Source organism: Lathyrus oleraceus, chromosome 3, assembly GCF_024323335.1.
Source record: "Lathyrus oleraceus cultivar Zhongwan6 chromosome 3, CAAS_Psat_ZW6_1.0, whole genome shotgun sequence".
In the NCBI taxonomy this organism is placed as follows: domain Eukaryota; kingdom Viridiplantae; phylum Streptophyta; class Magnoliopsida; order Fabales; family Fabaceae; genus Lathyrus; species Lathyrus oleraceus.
In genome coordinates, this window is record NC_066581.1 from 422743474 (window position 1) to 422762930 (window position 19457).

At 39.6% G+C, this 19457-nt stretch overlaps 1 non-coding gene across 1 annotated transcript; it reads right to left on the reverse strand.

Moving 5' to 3' along the window:
- Positions 1 to 658: 658 nt before the first annotated feature.
- LOC127133285 (small nucleolar RNA R71) lies at positions 659 to 765 on the reverse strand. Its single transcript, XR_007807272.1, has one exon. It is a non-coding gene; the product is annotated as a small nucleolar RNA R71 (small nucleolar RNA).
- Positions 766 to 19457: the final 18692 nt, after the last annotated feature.

A 19457-nucleotide genomic window follows, 5' to 3' on the forward strand; every position in this document is an offset into this window, starting at 1 on the left:
CAAGTTTTTGGCGCCGTTGCCGGGGACTTCTATTTAGTCGATGTCGTAACTCTTCTGTTACGCTGTAGAGACTAAGGCTTTTTTTTTCTTTTTTCCTTGTCTTTCGTTGATTTGTATGCCACACACTCGCTCACAAGGCGAACCGTACTACTTACGAATCAACAACGTTGAACGATATCTCCGAGTCTTACGACGAATTCGAGAGTATCGTGCTGCAGACAATCTCCCTCCAATCGAAATTCCTGATCTCAAAAATCTTCTTCCTTCGCCGATACCCGAGATGGAAGAACCATCTCGTGCTCTTCGAGATTACGCCGCTCCATCGCAAGATGAGCCGCATTCGAGTATTGCTCCACCCGCAATCGAAGCAAACAATTTTGAACTTAAGCCTTCGCTGTTACAAGCAGTGCAACAAAATCAATTCTCTGGAAATCCTACCGAGGATCCAAACCTTCATTTATCCGTATTTGTCCAATACGCCGATACTGTTAAAGCTAATGGTGTCACTTCAGAGGCAATTCGACTTCGTATCTTTCCTTTCTCGTTAAGAGATAAAGCTAGAAGATGGCTTCAGTCTCTTCCTTCCAACTCAGTCACCACATGGAATGAGTTGAAGAAAGTATTTCTTGCCCGTTATTTTCATCCAAGCAAAATAGCTATGTTGAGAGCCCAAATAAATGGATTTAAACAGAAAGATAACGAGTCTCTTTTTGAAGCTTGGGAAAGATACAAAGACATGATTAGACTTTGTCCACACCATGGTTTAGAGGACTGGTTAGTAATTCATACCTTCTATAATGGTCTCTTGTACAACACAAGGTTAACAATCGACGCCGCCGCAGGTGGTGCGCTTATGGATAAACCTTACGCCGATGCTTATCAACTTATTGAAAGCATGGCCCAAAACCATTATCAGTGGGGAAGCGACAGAACAATGGTAGAAAAACCTCAAACGAAAAGTGGCATGTACGAGATAAGTAGCCTTGATCATGTTAATGCAAAAGTGGATGCTCTTGCCCAGAAAATTGAAAATCTAAATGTATCACCTCCAGCCACCGTGGTTGCCGTAACTCAAAATTGCGAAGTCTGTGGAATCCAAGGCCACACCCCTACAGATTGTCAACTCCTAACAGGAATCCAAGCAGAGCAAGTGAACTATGCTCAAGGAAATCCCTACTCGCATACCTATAACTCAAACTGGAAGAACCATCCTAATTTCTCATATAAGAGTAATAATGCTTTATACGCACCAGGACAAGCTCCCAGTCAAGCCCCAGCTATACCTCCTGGATATCAAAAACCGACCCCATCTACACCTAACAATAACGTTCCTAGGAAATCCAACTTGGAAATCATGATGGAGAACATCATAGCTTCTCAACAGCAAACCAATAAAGATTTCTTAAACCAGAATGTACACACTAGCGAACAGATAAAACAACTAGCAAGTAAAGTAGATGCCCTGGCTACCCATAACAAAATGTTGGAAACACAAATATCACAGGTAGCTCAACAACAAGCGCCTAGTGCTGCCCCTACTGGTACATTTCCTGGACAGCCCCAACCTAACCCGAAAATCCACGCTCATGCAATTATATTAAGAAGTGGAACAGAGGTAGAAGGACCACCTGATCCAAGGATTGAAAACCAAAACTCTAAAAAGTCAACTGAGGAAGAAAATAAACCTAAGGAAAAGGATGAGAGTAATAACCAAACCGTAGAAAAGAAAGAACCTTATGTACCTCCACCGCCTTATAAACCACCTATCCCTTATCCTCAAAGGCTTATTAAAACCAAAGATGTGGGCCAATTTAAAAAATTCGTTGACCTACTGAAACAATTAAACGTCACAATTCTTTTTACTGAAGCTATTACACAGATGCCCTCGTATGCTAAGTTCTTAAAAGAAATTCTTTCTAATAAAAGGAAACTTGAAGATAGCGAAACCGTTACACTCACTACTGAGTGCAGCGCTATAATCCAGAATATGCCTCATAAACTTAAAGATCCTGGTAGTTTCTCTATACCCTTTCACATAGGAAAATTCGTCATAGACAAAGCTCTATGCGATTTAGGAGCCGGTATCAGTGTTATGCCTTTATCCATATGCAAGAAACTGGAAATGGGAGAATTAAGACCAACTAAAATGTCTGTACAATTAGCAGATCGTTCAGTTAGATATCCTGTAGGAATTCTTGAAAACGTTCCCGTACGCATAGGTCAATTCTACATCCCAACCGATTTTATAATTATGGACATAAGAGAAGATGAAGTTACCCCCATTATATTGGGAAGACCATTCTTAGCATTCGTCGGTGCTATCATAGACGTAAAACGAGGACGACTCACTTTCGAAGTAGGAGAAGAGAAAATTGAGTTCATTCTTTCCCAATTTTTGAAAGCACCTGCAATAGATGACACATGTTACTTCATGGATATTATCGACGAATGCATAAAAGAAACAGAATTAGAAAATGACAAATTGTCCGACTATCGTGTAGAAGACGGACTGAATCATTGTTTAGCAATAACACCGGATCCTACGCAATGCCTCAAGAAACCAAACCTCGACCTGAAAACACTTCCCAAAAATCTGAGATATGAATTCCTAGACTCAGAACTTGAACGACCAGTGATAGTTAATGCAGACCTAGGAAAACTCGAAATCGAAAAACTCCTACATATCTTAAGAAAATATCCAACCGCACTAGGATACAACATCACCGATCTTAAAGGGATAAGCCCTTCTATTTGTATGCATTGCATCATGCTAGAAGAAAACTGTAAAACTTCTAGGGAACATCAGAGGAGACTAAACCTGATCCTGAGCGAGGTAGTGAAGAAGGAAGTAACAAAGTTATTAGAGGCAGGTATCATATATCCTATATCCGATAGCAAATGGGTTAGCCCTGTACACGTAGTACCGAAGAAAGGAGGTATAACCGTTATCGAAAATGAAAAAGGAGAAACTATAACCAAACGAATCGAATCGGGATGGAGAATGTGCATTGACTATAGGAAACTAAACAAAGCAACCCGAAAAGATCATTTTCCTTTACCATTCATAGACCAGATGTTAGAACGATTAGCAAAGCATTCTCATTTCTGCTATCTGGACGGCTACTCAGGCTTCTTTCAAATACCAATTCATCCTGATGACCAAGAAAAGACAACGTTCACATGTCCTTTTGGTACCTTCGCTTATCGACGAATGCCGTTTGCCTTGTGCAATGCTCCTGCAACCTTCCAAAGGTGCATGATGGCAATATTCGCCGATTTTCTCGAAAACATCATGGAAGTCTTTATGGATGACTTTTCCGTATGCGGACAAAGTTTCGAAGAATGTCTTGAAAACCTAGAAAGAGTTCTAGAACAGTGTGTAAAAGTAAACCTAGTACTTAATTGGGAAAAATGTCACTTTATGGTACAAGAAGGAATTGTTTTAGGACACATCATATCAAATAGAGGAATTGAAGTAGACAAAGCCAAAATAGAAGTAATCGAAAACCTTCAACCTCCGAAAACTGTGAGAGAAGTACGAAGCTTCCTAGGACATGCCGGTTTTTACCGACGATTTATTAAAGATTTCTCTAAAGTAACTAAACCTTTAACCGAACTATTAATGAAAGATGTTGAATTCATATTCGACAGTAAATGCTTAGAAGCGTTTCAAACACTTAAACAGGCATTGATCTCCGCGCCCATAATGCAGACTCCGGATTGGAATGAACCATTCGAAATAATGTGTGACGCAAGTGACTACGCCGTAGGTGCTGTCTTAGGACAACGAAAAGATAAAAAACTTTACGTCATATATTATGCAAGTAGAACTCTAGATGAAGCGCAGATGAATTACGCCACGACCGAGAAAGAACTTTTAGCAGTAGTGTTTGCACTAGATAAATTTCGTTCTTACTTGGTCGGAGCTAAAATAATCGTTTACACTGACCACGCTGCCATTAAGTACCTCTTAACAAAAAAGGACGCTAAACCTAGACTCCTAAGGTGGATCTTGTTATTACAAGAATTTGATTTGTAAATCAAAGATAAAAAAGGAACTGAAAACATAGTGGCAGATCACCTTTCTAGACTTGAAAATTTGGAACCGGAAAGAACATCGATCAATGATGACTTCTCGTACGATAAACTTATAGCTAATTTGGGAGAAAATAGAGCTGATGAACAGGTAGAGGCCGCCTTGGCTGTATGCGTTACACCATGGTACGCCGACTTTGTCAATTATTTAGCCGCCGGAATAGTTCCACTTAATTTATCCTACCAGCAAAAGAAACGATTAGTCCATGACTTGAAACATTATTACTAGGACGACCCTTTACTTTTCAAAAGAGGCCCCGATGGTATTTTCCGTCTTTGTATACCTGAAGAAGAGATAGAAAATATAATCCGACATTGTCATTCCGCTCCTTATGGTGGACACGCAAGTACATCCAAGACCTGCTCTAAAATCCTACAAGCCGATCTTTATTGGCCAAACATATGGAGGGATGTACATGCTGCTGTAAAGAAATGTGATAGATGTCAACGCACAGGAAACATATCTAGACGTGACGAGATCCCACAAAAGGGCATTTTGGAAGTAGAGATTTTCGACGTATGGGGAATAGATTTCATGGGACCTTTTCCACCTTCTTTCGGTAACAAGTACATACTCGTGGCGGTTGACTACGTATCAAAATGGATTGAAGCTATAGCTTCTCCAACAAACGATACACGAGTGGTAACTAAACTCTTTAAGAATATAATTTTCCCAAGATTTGGTGTCCCAAGAATAGTCGTTAGTGATGGTGGATCGCATTTCATATCTAAGATACTCGAAAAACTACTATTTAAGTATGGTGTAAGACATCGAGTAGCGACACCTTACCATCCTCAAACCAGTGGACAAGTGGAAGTGTCTAACAGAGAAATCAAACAGATATTAGAAAAAACAGTCGCCACCTCAAGGAAAGACTGGTCATCAAAACTACCCGAGGCTTTATGGGCATATCGAACCGCTTACAAAACTCCCATAGGAACAACCCCATTTAAGCTTATTTATGGTAAATCTTGCCACCTCCCGGTAGAGTTGGAACATAAGGCCTATTGGGCTATTAAAAATTTAAATTTAAACTATAAGACCGCCGGTGAAAAGCGAATCCTTGATATAAACGAATTAGAAGAACTTAGACTAGACGCATACGAAAATGCCAGAATCTACAAGGAAAGAACGAAAAAATGGCATGATAAGCGCATATCAAGGAAAACTTTCAAACAAGGCGATGTAGTCCTTTTGTTCAACTCTAGACTTAAGTTATTCCCAGGAAAACTACGCTCTAGATGGTCAGGCCCTTTCCAAGTTACTAATGTTTTCCCTAGCGGAGCTATGGAAATTAAAGGAAAATCTATGGAAGCATTTATCGTAAACGGGAAGCGTCTGAAACATTATCACTATGATGATAACGATGAAGACTCGCAAGTCCTGCACTTAGACGTATTGTCTCCAAAATCTATAGACTAATATTTGATAGTTTTATGTCGAGCTTGCGACATTAAACAAAGCGCTTCGTGGGAGACAACCCACAATTTTCTCTTTTTCTATTTTTTTATACTATCTTTTCTTTGATTATTCTTTTTGATTTTATTTAGTATTCATTCTTCATTAATTTTATAAAACTTTTCTTCTTCTCTTCTTTCGGCATCTGGCCAAATCCTGACTAAATTCTTGTTTTTCTTTTCTTTAGTTAACACTAACCTGATGGGGCAAATTGATCGTATGGGTATCAAATTCAGAGGGAAAGCTCAGAAACAAAAGTTCGAAGAACTAGCAGAGAGAGAGATGCACCCAAGTTTCTATGCTGATGATTGGGCAATGACTGCCCTTGGACTAAGAGAGAGTGTCATGTATCTGCTGAGTCAAATAAGGTGGGAAACCACACCTATTCGAAGAAAATTTGTCACTTACCGGAGGCTAACTCTAGAATTCCTTAGCTCCCTGATCTACCTACCCAGCCATGGAAAAGGAATAAGCAGAGGTTTCATTCAGTTCAGGATGTTCAACATGGAGTATCAATTTAACATTCAAGACTTTACTAACCTTTTAGGGTTCCCTACCTCTTTTGATACATTCACCATGAGCCAAGAAGACCTTTTTGAATATAGAGAACTTGAACATTTTTGGGGAAGTTTGACGGGAAATGACGACCCTGAGGAACATGAGTTTCTTTCTAGAAACATTCATAACCCAGCATTTCGCTATTTCCACAAAATCCTAGCAGACACTCTCTTTGGGAATAAATCAAACAATACCATAGTATCACGTGACGAACTCTTCATAATATTTTGTGCTTCCCAGAACCGTCCAGTGAATGGCGCCACTTATATGTTGGCAAATTTTGACCGTCTTATTCAGGATGACCGAGCACCAATTCAAATAGGAGGTTTGATAACCATGATTGCTAATGCTATTGGATTGCGCCAACCCATGCTCGACTTGAGCCCTTTTTGTGGCATTGCGCCTATGAGTATACCTTTCCTCTTTAACACTATTTTTATAGGAAATCTCGGGCCTGAAGAGTTTGAGCTTATAATTAACAACCAAGTTCTTTGCCTATTCACCTTGCCTAGTCTGATGACTAGTGTTCATAACCGAAATAACTGGCTCTACAACCTGAACGGAACACCCTCCCCTGTTAGATCGATCGAATCCATCCAAGACTATGAGATTTGTGACGACCCAATTCCTTATGCTGAGTCTGACCCACAAACACCTACTGGATACCATGATGTTACCTCTCCACCTCATCCTATCCCGACCGCAGAGTCGGCTATACCTGATCTTAGACATCATATGCCCGGAACTGATTATAACACCGCCATTCAAGCCTTGATGTCAGAACAAGAAGCCATCAGAAAAGAGTTAACTAATATGGGACATGAATTTATGGGATACATGAGTAGTATGACAAACCAATTTCATGAGTTGCTACACCGTGTGAATTCCTTTGTTCCTCCGGCCAGAGATCCAGCAAGTGGCTAGAAGTTTTTAGTTAATTAGTTTTAGTTTAGGTTATTTATAGTTTTGTTTCACATTACTTTTAATCTTAGTATTTGTTTTTTTCGCATGTTTGTTTTTTCCTTCCAATGTTACATTATGATTATTTTATGAAGCTATTGCATTATTGGTTTATTTTATTTTATGCAATATCTATAATTATCAATAGTGCTCTTTACTGTACGCTACTTACATAGCCTATTAGAGAAAAATATATTTATGCACTATGATGAGTAGTAGAATACATGGTATTTCTAAAATATAGCAATAGTAAAATAAAATAAACATAAGCAAAACAAAATAACAAAATAAAACAAAATAATAAAAACAATTATGAATCACTACGTAAGTTACCGTTGCAAGATGACTGTGTGACGAGCGTCACACAAGCCATCACGGTCGTCACACACATGCCTGTGATACCCGTAACACCTCCCGTCACGAGCGTGACAGTTTCAGAAGAGGTGAACGTTAGTAACCGTTGGGGACACGACCGTTACACCTCTCAACTTTTTACCTTCCCCATTCACTCACCCATTTACTCACATTAATCCACATTTAATTTTTTCTCACCCACTCCCTTTCCAACTTCCAAAACTTTTCCTATAAATACCCACCATACCTTTCTTTCTACATCATTCCAACAAACCACTCTATCAAAATCCATTTTCATCCCTTCTCCTTCTTTCAACCCACTTATCAGTATGGCGGAAAACCAACAATTCGGAAATATCATCTTCCGATCCGAAGATGATATTTATCAACGAGAGCAATTCGAACGATTTCAACAACGAGGTGTCGCCTCTACCAAGTATCCTGATTTAAATTGTTTACAAGAATTAGGATTACTTCAAGGTGTGCAATGGATGCTTCGTCTTGTTGATTTAAACTTTCTTTGCACACACAATCAACCTACTTATCCATCACTCACCTTAGAATTTTTAAGTTCTTATTCCTACTCCACCCCAACCGGTGACATTGAGTACTTAACCGGTACCGCAACTTTCCGCATGTTCAACACCGAGTACTCGCTATCCCAGAACCAATTGAGTGCCATGCTACAATTCCCTATAGAAGGCCAAGTCCACCCGAGAATTCCTCCAAACTCCCAGTGGCATATAAACGCCTTTGACCTCTTTAGAAAAATATCCGGTGTGGAAACCAACAACTGGGATGTACTACTTGCTTTGCATATACATAACCCAATCATCCGGTACTTTATCCGCATCCTGCAAAACACCATTTTTGGTCGACCCAACAACAGCAAAGTCAACACAAAGGAATTATTCTTCCTCCACTGCCTCTTTGCAATGGATACAAAGGTAAACGCTGCCTCCTTCTTATTTCACCATATCCGCTCCCTATGTGCTAGAGGCCGCCAACCTTTTGTGATTGGTGGACTAATCACCACCATAGCACTTGGTTTGAATCTAGGGGACCGACTTCAAAATTTACAATCTCTACCACCCCTATTTATGGATATAAGCTATTGTCGCTCCAGCCGCTTAATCAAAAATAGGGTAGGAGGAAGGTATTATCTTATGGTGAATAACCAAGAAGTCCCAAGCGTTGTTCTGCCCAACATTGCCCTTACAGATGTCACAAATCCCAACCGCTTCATCTACGATCTAAATGCTCCCGAATCTACCGAGCCTACACAAGCAAACCCGCCCCAGGACGAGTTTGAGGAAATGGAGCAAGGTGATCAAGGTCCTGAACAACAATCAGCCCCGCTCAACCCTTTCGATAATGCAACTGGTCCATCCTCCCGACGTCGTCGAAGAAGAAGGCCAGCAACTACTGATGACATCATGGATGCTATTGATGCTATGGAGGCGCAGAATCTCGAAGTGATGCAAATGATGCGCCAGATGCAACAACAACAGGAAGCGAGGAATGCAATAACCGACCAGCGGTTCACTGACTTGCTCAGCAGGTTTGATGACTTGGAAGTATGTCAAAGATCACCGGGTCCAAGAACAAGAGGCGGAAGGCAACATTGACTTTGGGTTTCCCTTTCTCTTTTCCTATTTCTTTTGTTTTCTTTAAAACATTGGGGACATTGTTTCATTTAAGTGTGGGGGGGGGGGGGGAAATGTTGTTTCAGTTATCTTTCTTTCAACATTCATCTTTCAAGTATGTATTTCACTTTTCATTGTTATTTCCCTTTCTGTTATCAATATTAAAAAAAATAAAAATTTATAATATATATTATAAGTTGCGTCCCTAGTGTGAAAAATTTCTATTATCTATTCCCCTAAACTTTCTTGAGCCATAACAAAAATTCAACACACTCAATAAGTATAAAGGTTGCTTATTTTATCAAACTTGAGAAAATTTAGACAAAAACCATTACCGCCCCAACACTCTAAAAACCTCAACATGTTAGATCAGGCTAAGTACCTATTATACCAATCCCTTGAACTTTTAGTTTTATAGTAACCCCGAGTAGTTTATACGAGAAGTCGGTACCATCCTAATAGCAAACTACGTGGAGACCCGATGAATATAAGTGAATGATTCCGAAGACAATATATTAGAAAAAGAAAAGAAAATCAGGAAATGCACTAATTAAGTTAGGTGATCCTTACCCAATCATTTAATCCAAAGGTTGCAGACCCTACAAAAACATTGTATGAACGATCCATTATGAGTTGGTTCAACGGTTTCGGGTGCTGAACTTGGTAGGGCGGACTACGGTCCGATCCCCCGCAATTTGCAATGGACTAAATAACAAATTTATCCAACTTATGTACCAGAACTTCAAGCTAAAAAGGGAATCAAAATCGCTAACCGGTTACTCCACTATGTGCGCGAAAAGATAAAGGGCTTAATGTGATTTCGCTAGAATGAAAACGGGTGAAATAAGAGTAAAAGAATTAGGCTGGCTATAATAGCATGACTCGATCTGGTTTGCATAAGGTGAGGTTGTCTGAGGTTGTAACGGTAGTTGTTGATGTTAAGATTAAGCTCAGGTTATTTCTAAATGAGATTTACTTGCAACCTATTACGACTTGATGTGTGTTTGGAAATTTCATTTGGCTAATACTTTAAACTGATTTCTATACTGTATATTGCTTGAGGACAAGCAAAGATCTAAGTATGGGGGAGTTTGATAACATGAAATAATATCACATTTTTGGACTCGATTTAATTAAATTATATTATTATTTGATTCGATTTATTTCATTTTATTCGATATTACTTGGTATTTCCTTCTATTTATTTCAGCCAACATTATTTGAAGCATACGTGAAAAAACAAAGAAAAGGAGGTGCAAAAAGTACGAGAAACAATTCCACTAAAGCCCAACCCAAAATTGCCTAAGCGCTAAAGCTGTGACGAGCGCCACGCATGGTGTGACGAGCGTCACGCCCAGCTACCTTGTGTTACGAGCGTAACACATGGTGTGACGAACGTCACACTCCACTCCTATATTTTTGGCTTTTGACGCGCAACAGAGGCACATTGAGCCTATTCTTCCGTTTGACTCGTTGAAGCGTGAAGGTTACTTACTGAAGGAATTTGTGGGAAACGGTTACAAATCGGAGTAATATAAATAGAGCCAAGGATCCAACCCTGCAGGCTCTCTCGCTCTCGCTCTCGGTCTCTCTCAATTTTCCATTTTTCGGCACTGCATTTATTTTACTACCTTTTTAATTCTTTCAGCATTTTACTTTCCTAGAAATTTTTATTTCTTTTCTTTTCCAGTCAATCTTTCAAGCATTCAATTAATTTTCTCACAATAGTTTCTACACCGGAAACTATTGTGTAATTTTTACTGGGTCTAACCTTACGTTAGATTATAGTATTTTATTCCTTCACCTTTCTTTTACTGTCTGATCGAAGATTGTGAAGAACAAATCCAACCGGCTTGTGGTGGAGTGTTCAAACATCGAAGTTAGAGAACAATCAAGATTTCTATTAATTTTACAGGTTCTTTAATTTATTGTTTTGATTTATATATGCTCAGCACTTTTATTTATTTATATTGTCTGTCTGATATGGCTGTATGTAAGCATAATTATTGTTTAGGCTTGTTTAGCATGTCTGACTAAATAAACTTAGATATCGGTATGTAAAGCAAGCGAAATGAAGGAATAAAAACTAAGTTGGTTTAAATTTATTTAAAAATACAATCACTCTTTTTATGGTCTCAATTTACAGAATTAACACCAAAGTTTTTGTACGAGAGTAAAAGACATAAAGAAGTTAAAATCAATAGAACAAAAGTTTGAGCTTTTAACTGGACAGTGTAAATTGGACATTAATTTTAAATCAGGGCGAAAGCAATTTTTAGAGTTAATTAAATTCTAATCATTTTCAAAAAGTCTTTTTAAAGGTTAAATGTGAGGACGAGAGTTAAGCATTTAAGTTTAATTATATAATCTAAGTCAACAGAGCGAGAGTTTGAGACGAGGGTGTTTAAATGGTTAGTGTTTTCTTAAAAAGAGTTTCTATAGATTCCATTGTTTTCAAAAAGTGATTTTGGACTTAACTAATTAGTGACAGCGCACGTTAATATAAAGTCATAGTTTATTCAACAGAGCGAGAGTTTGAGAAAAGACTTTTAATCAATATTGTCTACGGAAAAGATTTATTTTAAAACTAAGAAACAAACGAAGATTTGATTCCCTAATTACGACGAACTACATACCGATATCCGTTATATTTGATATTTAATCTAGATCTTATTTTAGTTTTACTTTTCCCCCTAATCATCAAAGTATCATCCGCCTTAGCTTTACGAAGTAACCTTAGAAAAACGGTATATCGATTCACAAGTCCCTGTGGGATCGATATCTTTTAAAACCACGCGATAGAACAGTGCACTTGCAGTTAATACCCCAATAGACTCATAAAGTCGACATCAGTTACTTCAGGTTCAGGTGGAGATTGTTATGGTTGTTGTGAGGCAAGGTTCTGAGTCTGAAGTTGGGCTAGAGTGGGAGAAGAGGGGTCAGAGGGTTCTGTGTCGGATGAGATGGTGAAGTAGGGGGGTGATTCTGGGGAAGAAGATGAAGAGGTGGTTTCATTCATCCTTTCAGCTTCAGATAGGGGTAAGGTGGTAGTGGCAAGGTTTAACTTTTGGAGTGGTTGAGATGTTCTGGTGGTTGAAGTAGGGGTTTCAAATTGAGTGTATATGGGTGTTGGATGAGGGATAGAAGAAGCAATTGACTGTGTTTGTGCAGAGGGAGCAAGAGAGACAGGCTTACCAGAAGGCTCATGCAGAGGTGCTGGAGGTCTTGATCCGGAGGATTCTCCTAGTTTTGCTTTCTTTGCCTGCGATGTCTTCTCAGAGGGACCTCTTTTATGCCTCATGAAGTTCGGAGCCTTATCTGGTAGATCGCTTAAATAGAAGTCTGAGATATCCACTCCTTCATCCTTCAAACCTTGTAGATAAAAGAGGATTACATCTCGGGGGTCTTCCCTTGAGAACAAATAGAGTCCATGGGGGATTTCTCTCTGATCTTTTAAAGCATCCCATGAAGTGTCCAGAGTAGGTCTAACATTGACCTTATCCAGAATCCCCATGCTCTTCAGATTCTTGGCGTTGATAGGTTTTCCAACGTCGATCGCCACATCCTCCATGAGTCTGTGCTTTAACAGATGGTCCACCAGGAGACTTTCAATCAGAAAATCAGAGATTAGCCTTCCCAGAGGGATGTAGGTTCTGGGCTTCATGTGGTTTCTGGTATCCCGCACCGAGTCTCTGAGGTACTTGAAGAGAAGTGCTGGAAGGCAGAGCTTCAGACCCATGTGAATGCAGTACAGAATGCATTTCTGATCTGTGTTGATGTAGTCGGAGGAGTTTGACGCTGGGCGATGATGGATGGTACCCAGAATGATCTTCAGCCAAACCCGGAGGTTCTGAAGTAGCTCCTTTTTCTTGGAGGGATTGCCTTCTGCGTTTTGCTTGAAGATTGTTGGGTTAATCTCTTGGGACAAGTATTTTTCCCTTAGATTGATGTTGTAGACTCTTCTGCCTCCATCCTTTTCCATACCCAGAAGAGCAGCAATAACCTTCTCAGTAATCACAATCTTGACACCCAGAACATAGGAGACGATGAAGTGATCATCAGCGTCAGCAAATCTCCAGAATTCCTTCACAAGATTTGGGTAAACTGGACCATAGAGACGTTGAAAGTAGTTTCCCCAACCTTGTTTGTTGAGTTCTTCAGTGAGGTCTATGCCATTCCTTTTCATATTGTCAAAATCCACCAAGGATTCACATAAGACTTCCAGTTTTTCAAATGGCATTGCAAGGTGAATATGAGGCTCACGATCAAGAATGTGAGGCTCCTTGTAGATTGGTGTCGTGGTGACGCCTGTAACTGTTGGGTTGCTTAAGCTTTGAACTTGTTCGCTTGAACCCATTTGTTGAGAGAAGTTGTACACAACTTGTTGTTGAGCATCCATGATGTTGATGAAGAACTGAGATGAAGATGAAGAACTGCTTGCAGAAATTCCTTGAGAGAACTGAGGTTTTAAGCGTGCGTGAGAGTGAAAAGTGTGCAATGTGTGAAATGAATGTGTTTAAATACCCAAATTAGGGTGCATGCAAAACGACACACAAATCAGAGTTTAACACAAAAACCAAGTTAGCACGTTTGGAGGGAAGAATGATTACAGCTCATAAATGATGTCTAATCCCAACAGCTAGTACACTGCTCGAGGAGATTTCAAGGGACTGTTCCTTGATTACTGCTAGACAGCTGTCTAGAAGTTCCAAGGTCAGACGCAAGGAACTCCACGTGTTTGCTTTATCTGATCTTCAGGAATACCAAAGAAATGGTTCCTGGAGAATTCTAACTCAGATAGCTTCTATCTTGGTAGAAGCATCAAAGTCAGAGGCAGAATCCATTGTGTTTACATCAGAGTCTCATTTTACAACTTCAGAGGCACAGATTATTCAGGGCAGTTTTGAATGTTCAGATTCTCTAAAATAAAGAGGAATCTATCTTCAACTAAGGGTTTAGTAAAGATATCGGCCCATTGATGATGTGTATCAATGAATTTCAATGTTACTACCCCTTTCTGAACATAGTCTCTGATAAAATGATGTTTTATTTCAATGTGCTTAGCTCTGGAGTGTAAAATGGGATTCTTACTTAAACAAATGGCAGCAGTATTATCACAAAAGATAGGAATGTTACTCTCGAAGATTTGCAGATCCTCTAACTAATTCTTCATCCAAAGCATCTGAGTAGTGCACAATGATGCTGAGATGTATTATGCTTCTGCCGTGGAGAGGGCTATGGTTGATTGTCTTTTGCTGGCCCAGGATATCAGATTGTTTCCCAAGAGCTGACAATTTCTAGATGTGCTTTTTCGTTCCAATCTATCTCCTGCGTAATCTGCATCACAATAACCAGAAAGTTTATACTCTGATGTTTTCTCATACATCAGGCCCAGGTTAGGAGTTCCTTTTAGATATTTGAAAATTCTCTTAACTGCTGTTAAGTGAGTTTCTCTAGGATCTGATTGAAATCTGGCACAGAGACAAACACTAAATAGAATATCAGGGCGAGTAGCAGTCAGATAGAGAATGGAGCCTATCATACCACGATAGAGCTTATAACAAACCTTTTTACTGACTTCTTCCTTTTCAAGAATGCAGGTTGGATGCATGGGAGTCTTTGCAGAATTGCATTCAGCCATATCAAATTTCTTCAGAACGTATTTTATGTATTTGCTTTGATGAACGTACGTGACTTCTGAAGTTTGGTTGATTTGAATTCCTAGAAAGAACTTTAGTTCTTGCATTAAGCTCATTTCAAATTCTGCCTGCATTAGCTCAGAGAATTCTTGACATACAAAGGCCTTAGCTGAACCAAAAATGATATCATCAACGTATATCTGGCATATCATGAGATCATTGTTAAGGTTTTTACAGAAGAGTGTGGAGTCAACTTTCCCTCTAATAAAATTATGTTCTAGAAGAAAATTACTTACTCGTTCATACCAAGCTCTGGGAGCTTGTTTAAGTCCATATAAAGATTTCTTAAGTTTAAAGACATGTTCTGGATAATTTGGATTTTCAAAACCTGGAGGTTGGTTGACATACACTTCTTCTGATATATAACCATTAAGGAATGCGCTCTTGACATCCATTTGATATAATTTGATAGAATGATTTATAGCGAATGATACAGTCATGCCAGGAATATGGACAAAAATCTTACCCTGTTGGGGATCGTACCACCCTTGGGAGAGCACTGAGGATCTCCTAAGTATCCTTTCGTCATTGTGAATGTTCACTTTGTTTAAAAACAAATTATAAAAAGTTTTGATTGTTTAAAACAATGATATTTTCTTAATCAAAACATGCAAAACATTTGTTGAATAGAATCAGATAAGAGTGTCAATAATTGGATAAAAGTCTCAAATTTATTTGATAGAATGGTAGTCTGCGAATGGCAAGACTCCATAGATCTTTACAAATTTGAAATTGGTGATATATATTGGAAAAGGGCTACATTGAACATAATGACCATTTCTCCACCAATTATGAATCCGATGTATTTGAAGCTTTGGCTGATAATGAGCAAGGAACTCTGACGGGCGACAGTTGTAGAACAAAGTCTTGTCAGGATGCAGTTACTTGCCAAATCCCTAATTTTTGCCTAGATTGCCCCAGGATGAGGTACTCAATCTAGCGGGATACATATATCATTATTATATATTTTTTGTGTCTCTAACTTTTTCCTAGATCGCCCTTTCGGGTTTTCAATCCACCGAGACGCTCATTTTTGCCTAAGCCGCCCTTTCGGGTTTTCAACTTAGCGAGCTATTCAGTTTTTATTTTTTTAGGCGAAGTATTTCTTGACTGCATCTGAATTCACAGGACGAGTGAAATCCTCCCCATCCATAGTTGTAAGTATCAAAGCACCGCCTGAAAAGGCTCTCTTAACAACATACGGACCCTCATAGTTAGGAGTCCACTTGCCCCTGGAATCGGCCGCGGAAGACAAAACTCTCTTGAGCACAAGGTCACCTTCTCGGAACACACGAGGCTTGACCTTCTTATCAAAAGCTTTCTTGATCCTCTGCTGATATAACTGATCATGGCACATGGCAGTCAATCTCTTTTCTTCTATCAAGTTCAGCTGGTCATAACGACTCTGAACCCATTCAGCATCAGTCAACCTGGCCTCCATCAAGAATCTCATTGATGGGATCTCCACCTCTACTGGGAGTATCGCCTCCATGCCATAAACAAGAGAGAAAGGGGTTGCCCCTCTTGAAGTGCGAACAGATGTACGATAGCCATGCAAAGCGAATGGCAACATCTCATGCCAATCTTTGTACGTAACAACCATCTTCTGGATAATTTTCTTGATATTCTTGTTAGCAGCTTCAACAGCCCCATTCATCTTGGGTCTGTACGGAGAAGAATTATGATGTGCAATCTTGAATTAACTACACAACTCTTTCATCATCTTGTTATTCAAGTTAGATCCATTATCAGTAATGATCTTATCTGGCACACCATATTGGCATATGAGTTGATTCTTGATAAACTTCACGACCACCTGCCTGGTCACATTTGCATACGACGCCGCTTCAACCCACTTGGTGAAGTAATCAATTGCTATGAGAATAAATCTGTGTCCATTGGACGCTTTTGGCTCTATCATGCCAATCATGTCAATTCCCCACATGGAGAAACGCCATGGTGATGAGATCACATTCAAAAGTGTCGGAGGAATATGAATCTTATCAGCATAAATCTGACACTTGTGGCATTTCTTCACAAATTTGCAGCAGTCAAACTCCATTGTCAACCAATAGTAGCCTGCTCTCAACATCTTTCTAGCCATGGCATGTCCATTGGAATGAGTACCAAATGAACCCTCATGGACCTCAGTCATCAACAGGTCTGCTTTGTGTCTATCCACGCATCTGAGCAGAACCATGTCAAAATTTATTTTGTAAAGCACTTCGCCATTGAGGTAGAAACTGCCTGACAATCTCCTCAAAGTCTTCCTATCTTTTACAGATGCCCCAGGTGGGTAAATTTGGCTCTGAAGGAAACACTTGATATCATAATACCACGGCTTATCATCTTTTACTTCTTCTACTGCAAATACATGAGCTGGTCTGTCCAAGCGCATCACGGTGATATTGGGGACTTCATTCCACAATTTAACCACAATCATTGAAGCAAGCGTAGCAAGAGCATCTGCCATCCGATTCTCATCTCGAGAAATATGATGGAAGTCAACCTCAGTAAAGAACGTTGAAATCCTCCTCGCATAATCTTTGTATGGAATGAGGCCAGGCTTATTCGTTTCCCATTCACCCTTAATCTAATTAACAATGAGGGCCGAATCACCATATACATCAAGATGCTTGATCCTTAGACCAATACATTCCTCCAATACCATAATACAGGCCTCATACTCAGCCATATTATTCGTGCATTTGAAAGTTACCCTTGCTGTAAAAGGAATATGCGCGCCCTGAGGAGTAATAATCATGGCCCCAATACCATTTCCATACTGATTTACAGCGCCATCAAACACCATACTCCATCTGGAACCAGGCTCTGGCCCTTCATCAAGTGTAGGCTCATCGCAATCTTTTACTTTCAAATACAGAGTTTCCTCATCCGGGAAGTCATACTGAACTGACTGATAATCTTCAATAGGCTGATGTGCCAAATGGTCAGCCAAGATACTACCTTTAATAGCCTTCTGAGCTCGATACTCAATATCATACTCAGATAACAACATCTGCCAACGGGCAATTCTCCCTGTTAAAGCAGGCTTCTCGAAGATGTACTTGATTGGATCCATTCTGGATATCAACCAAGTCGTATGATTTATCATATACTGGCGTAAGCGCTTAGCAGCCCAAGCCAAAGCACAACATGTCTTTTCAAGCATTGAGTATCGAGACTCACAATCAGTGAAGTTCTTACTCAGGTAGTAAATAGCATACTCCTTCCCTGATTCGTCTTGCTGACCAAGGACACAACCCATCGAGTCTTCAAGAACAGTCAGATACATGATCAAAGGTCTTCCCTCTACAGGCGGAGACAAAATCGGAGGCTCAGACAGATATTCTTTAATACTGTCGAAAGCTTTCTGGCAATCCTCAGTCCAATCATGGGACTGATCTTTTCGGAGGAGCTTGAATATAGGCGCACATGTGGGATATGTATCTGGAGATATAATTTAAGCGGCCAAGAAAACCTCGGACTTGCTTCTCAGTTTTGGGCGCATGCATCTCTTGTATTGCTTTGACCTTTGCAGGATCAACCTCAATACCTCTTTCACTAACAATGAAGCCCAATAACTTGCCAGAACGGACTCCAAATGTACACTTGTTGGGATTCAGACGAAGCTTATATTTCCTCAAACGCTGGAAAAGCTTCAACAAATGCTCTACAAGGTGGTCATAGCTCGTTTATACGTGGCTCCGGCATTCTTCAAACCGAAGGGCATCACTCGATAACAGAATGTTCCCCAAGGTGTGATGAATATTGTCTTCTCCATATCCTCGGGTGCCATTGTAATCTGATTATATCCGGAAAATTCATCCATAAATGAGAAGACTTTGAATTTAGCTGTATTATCTACCAACATATCAATATGTGGTAGAGGGAAATCATCTTTCAGACTAGCTTTATTCAAGTGTCTATAGTCCACACACATCTGAACTTTTCCATCTTTCTTGGGCACAGGCACAATATTGGCCACCCATTGAGGATATGTAGAAGTCACCAGAAACCCTGCATCAATTTGCTTCTGAATCTCCTCTTTGATCTTCACTGCCATATCAGGATGAGTTCTTCTGAGCTTCTGCTTTATAGGCACGCACTCAGGCTTCAAAGGTAAGAAATGTTGCACAATATCAGTATTTAGACCTGGCATGTCTTCATACGACCAAGCAAAGACGTCGACATATTCTCGTAGCAACTTAATCAACCCCTTCTGAACAGATTCTTCCAGAAGTGCCCCAATCTTTACCTCTCGCACACAATCTTCAGACCCCAAGTTGACTGTTTCTAGATTCTCGAGATGCGGCTGAATGATCTTCTCTTCATGCTCAAGTAGACGGGTGATCTCATCAGGAATCTCTTCAACATCATCTTCTTCCGCCTCAAATACAGGGAATTCAAAATTGGGAGATGGTGTTGGGTCATTATGTTTAATGGGTTTAGAAATCAACCTGCATAATGATTTTGGATATAAAAGAGATTTTAGAATTCAAACAAAGCAAATCATTATGCAGATGAAAAGATTGATTTTATTCTTATTTTTAGGGTTTTATGTGATCACAAATTTCATGCAAAAAGCAAAAAGGGAAAATAATTGGAAAAACAAACATTTAACATGAATTTATTGAATGAAAATATCATTGTACTTATGCGCCAACAATGTCATCACTCCTCCTT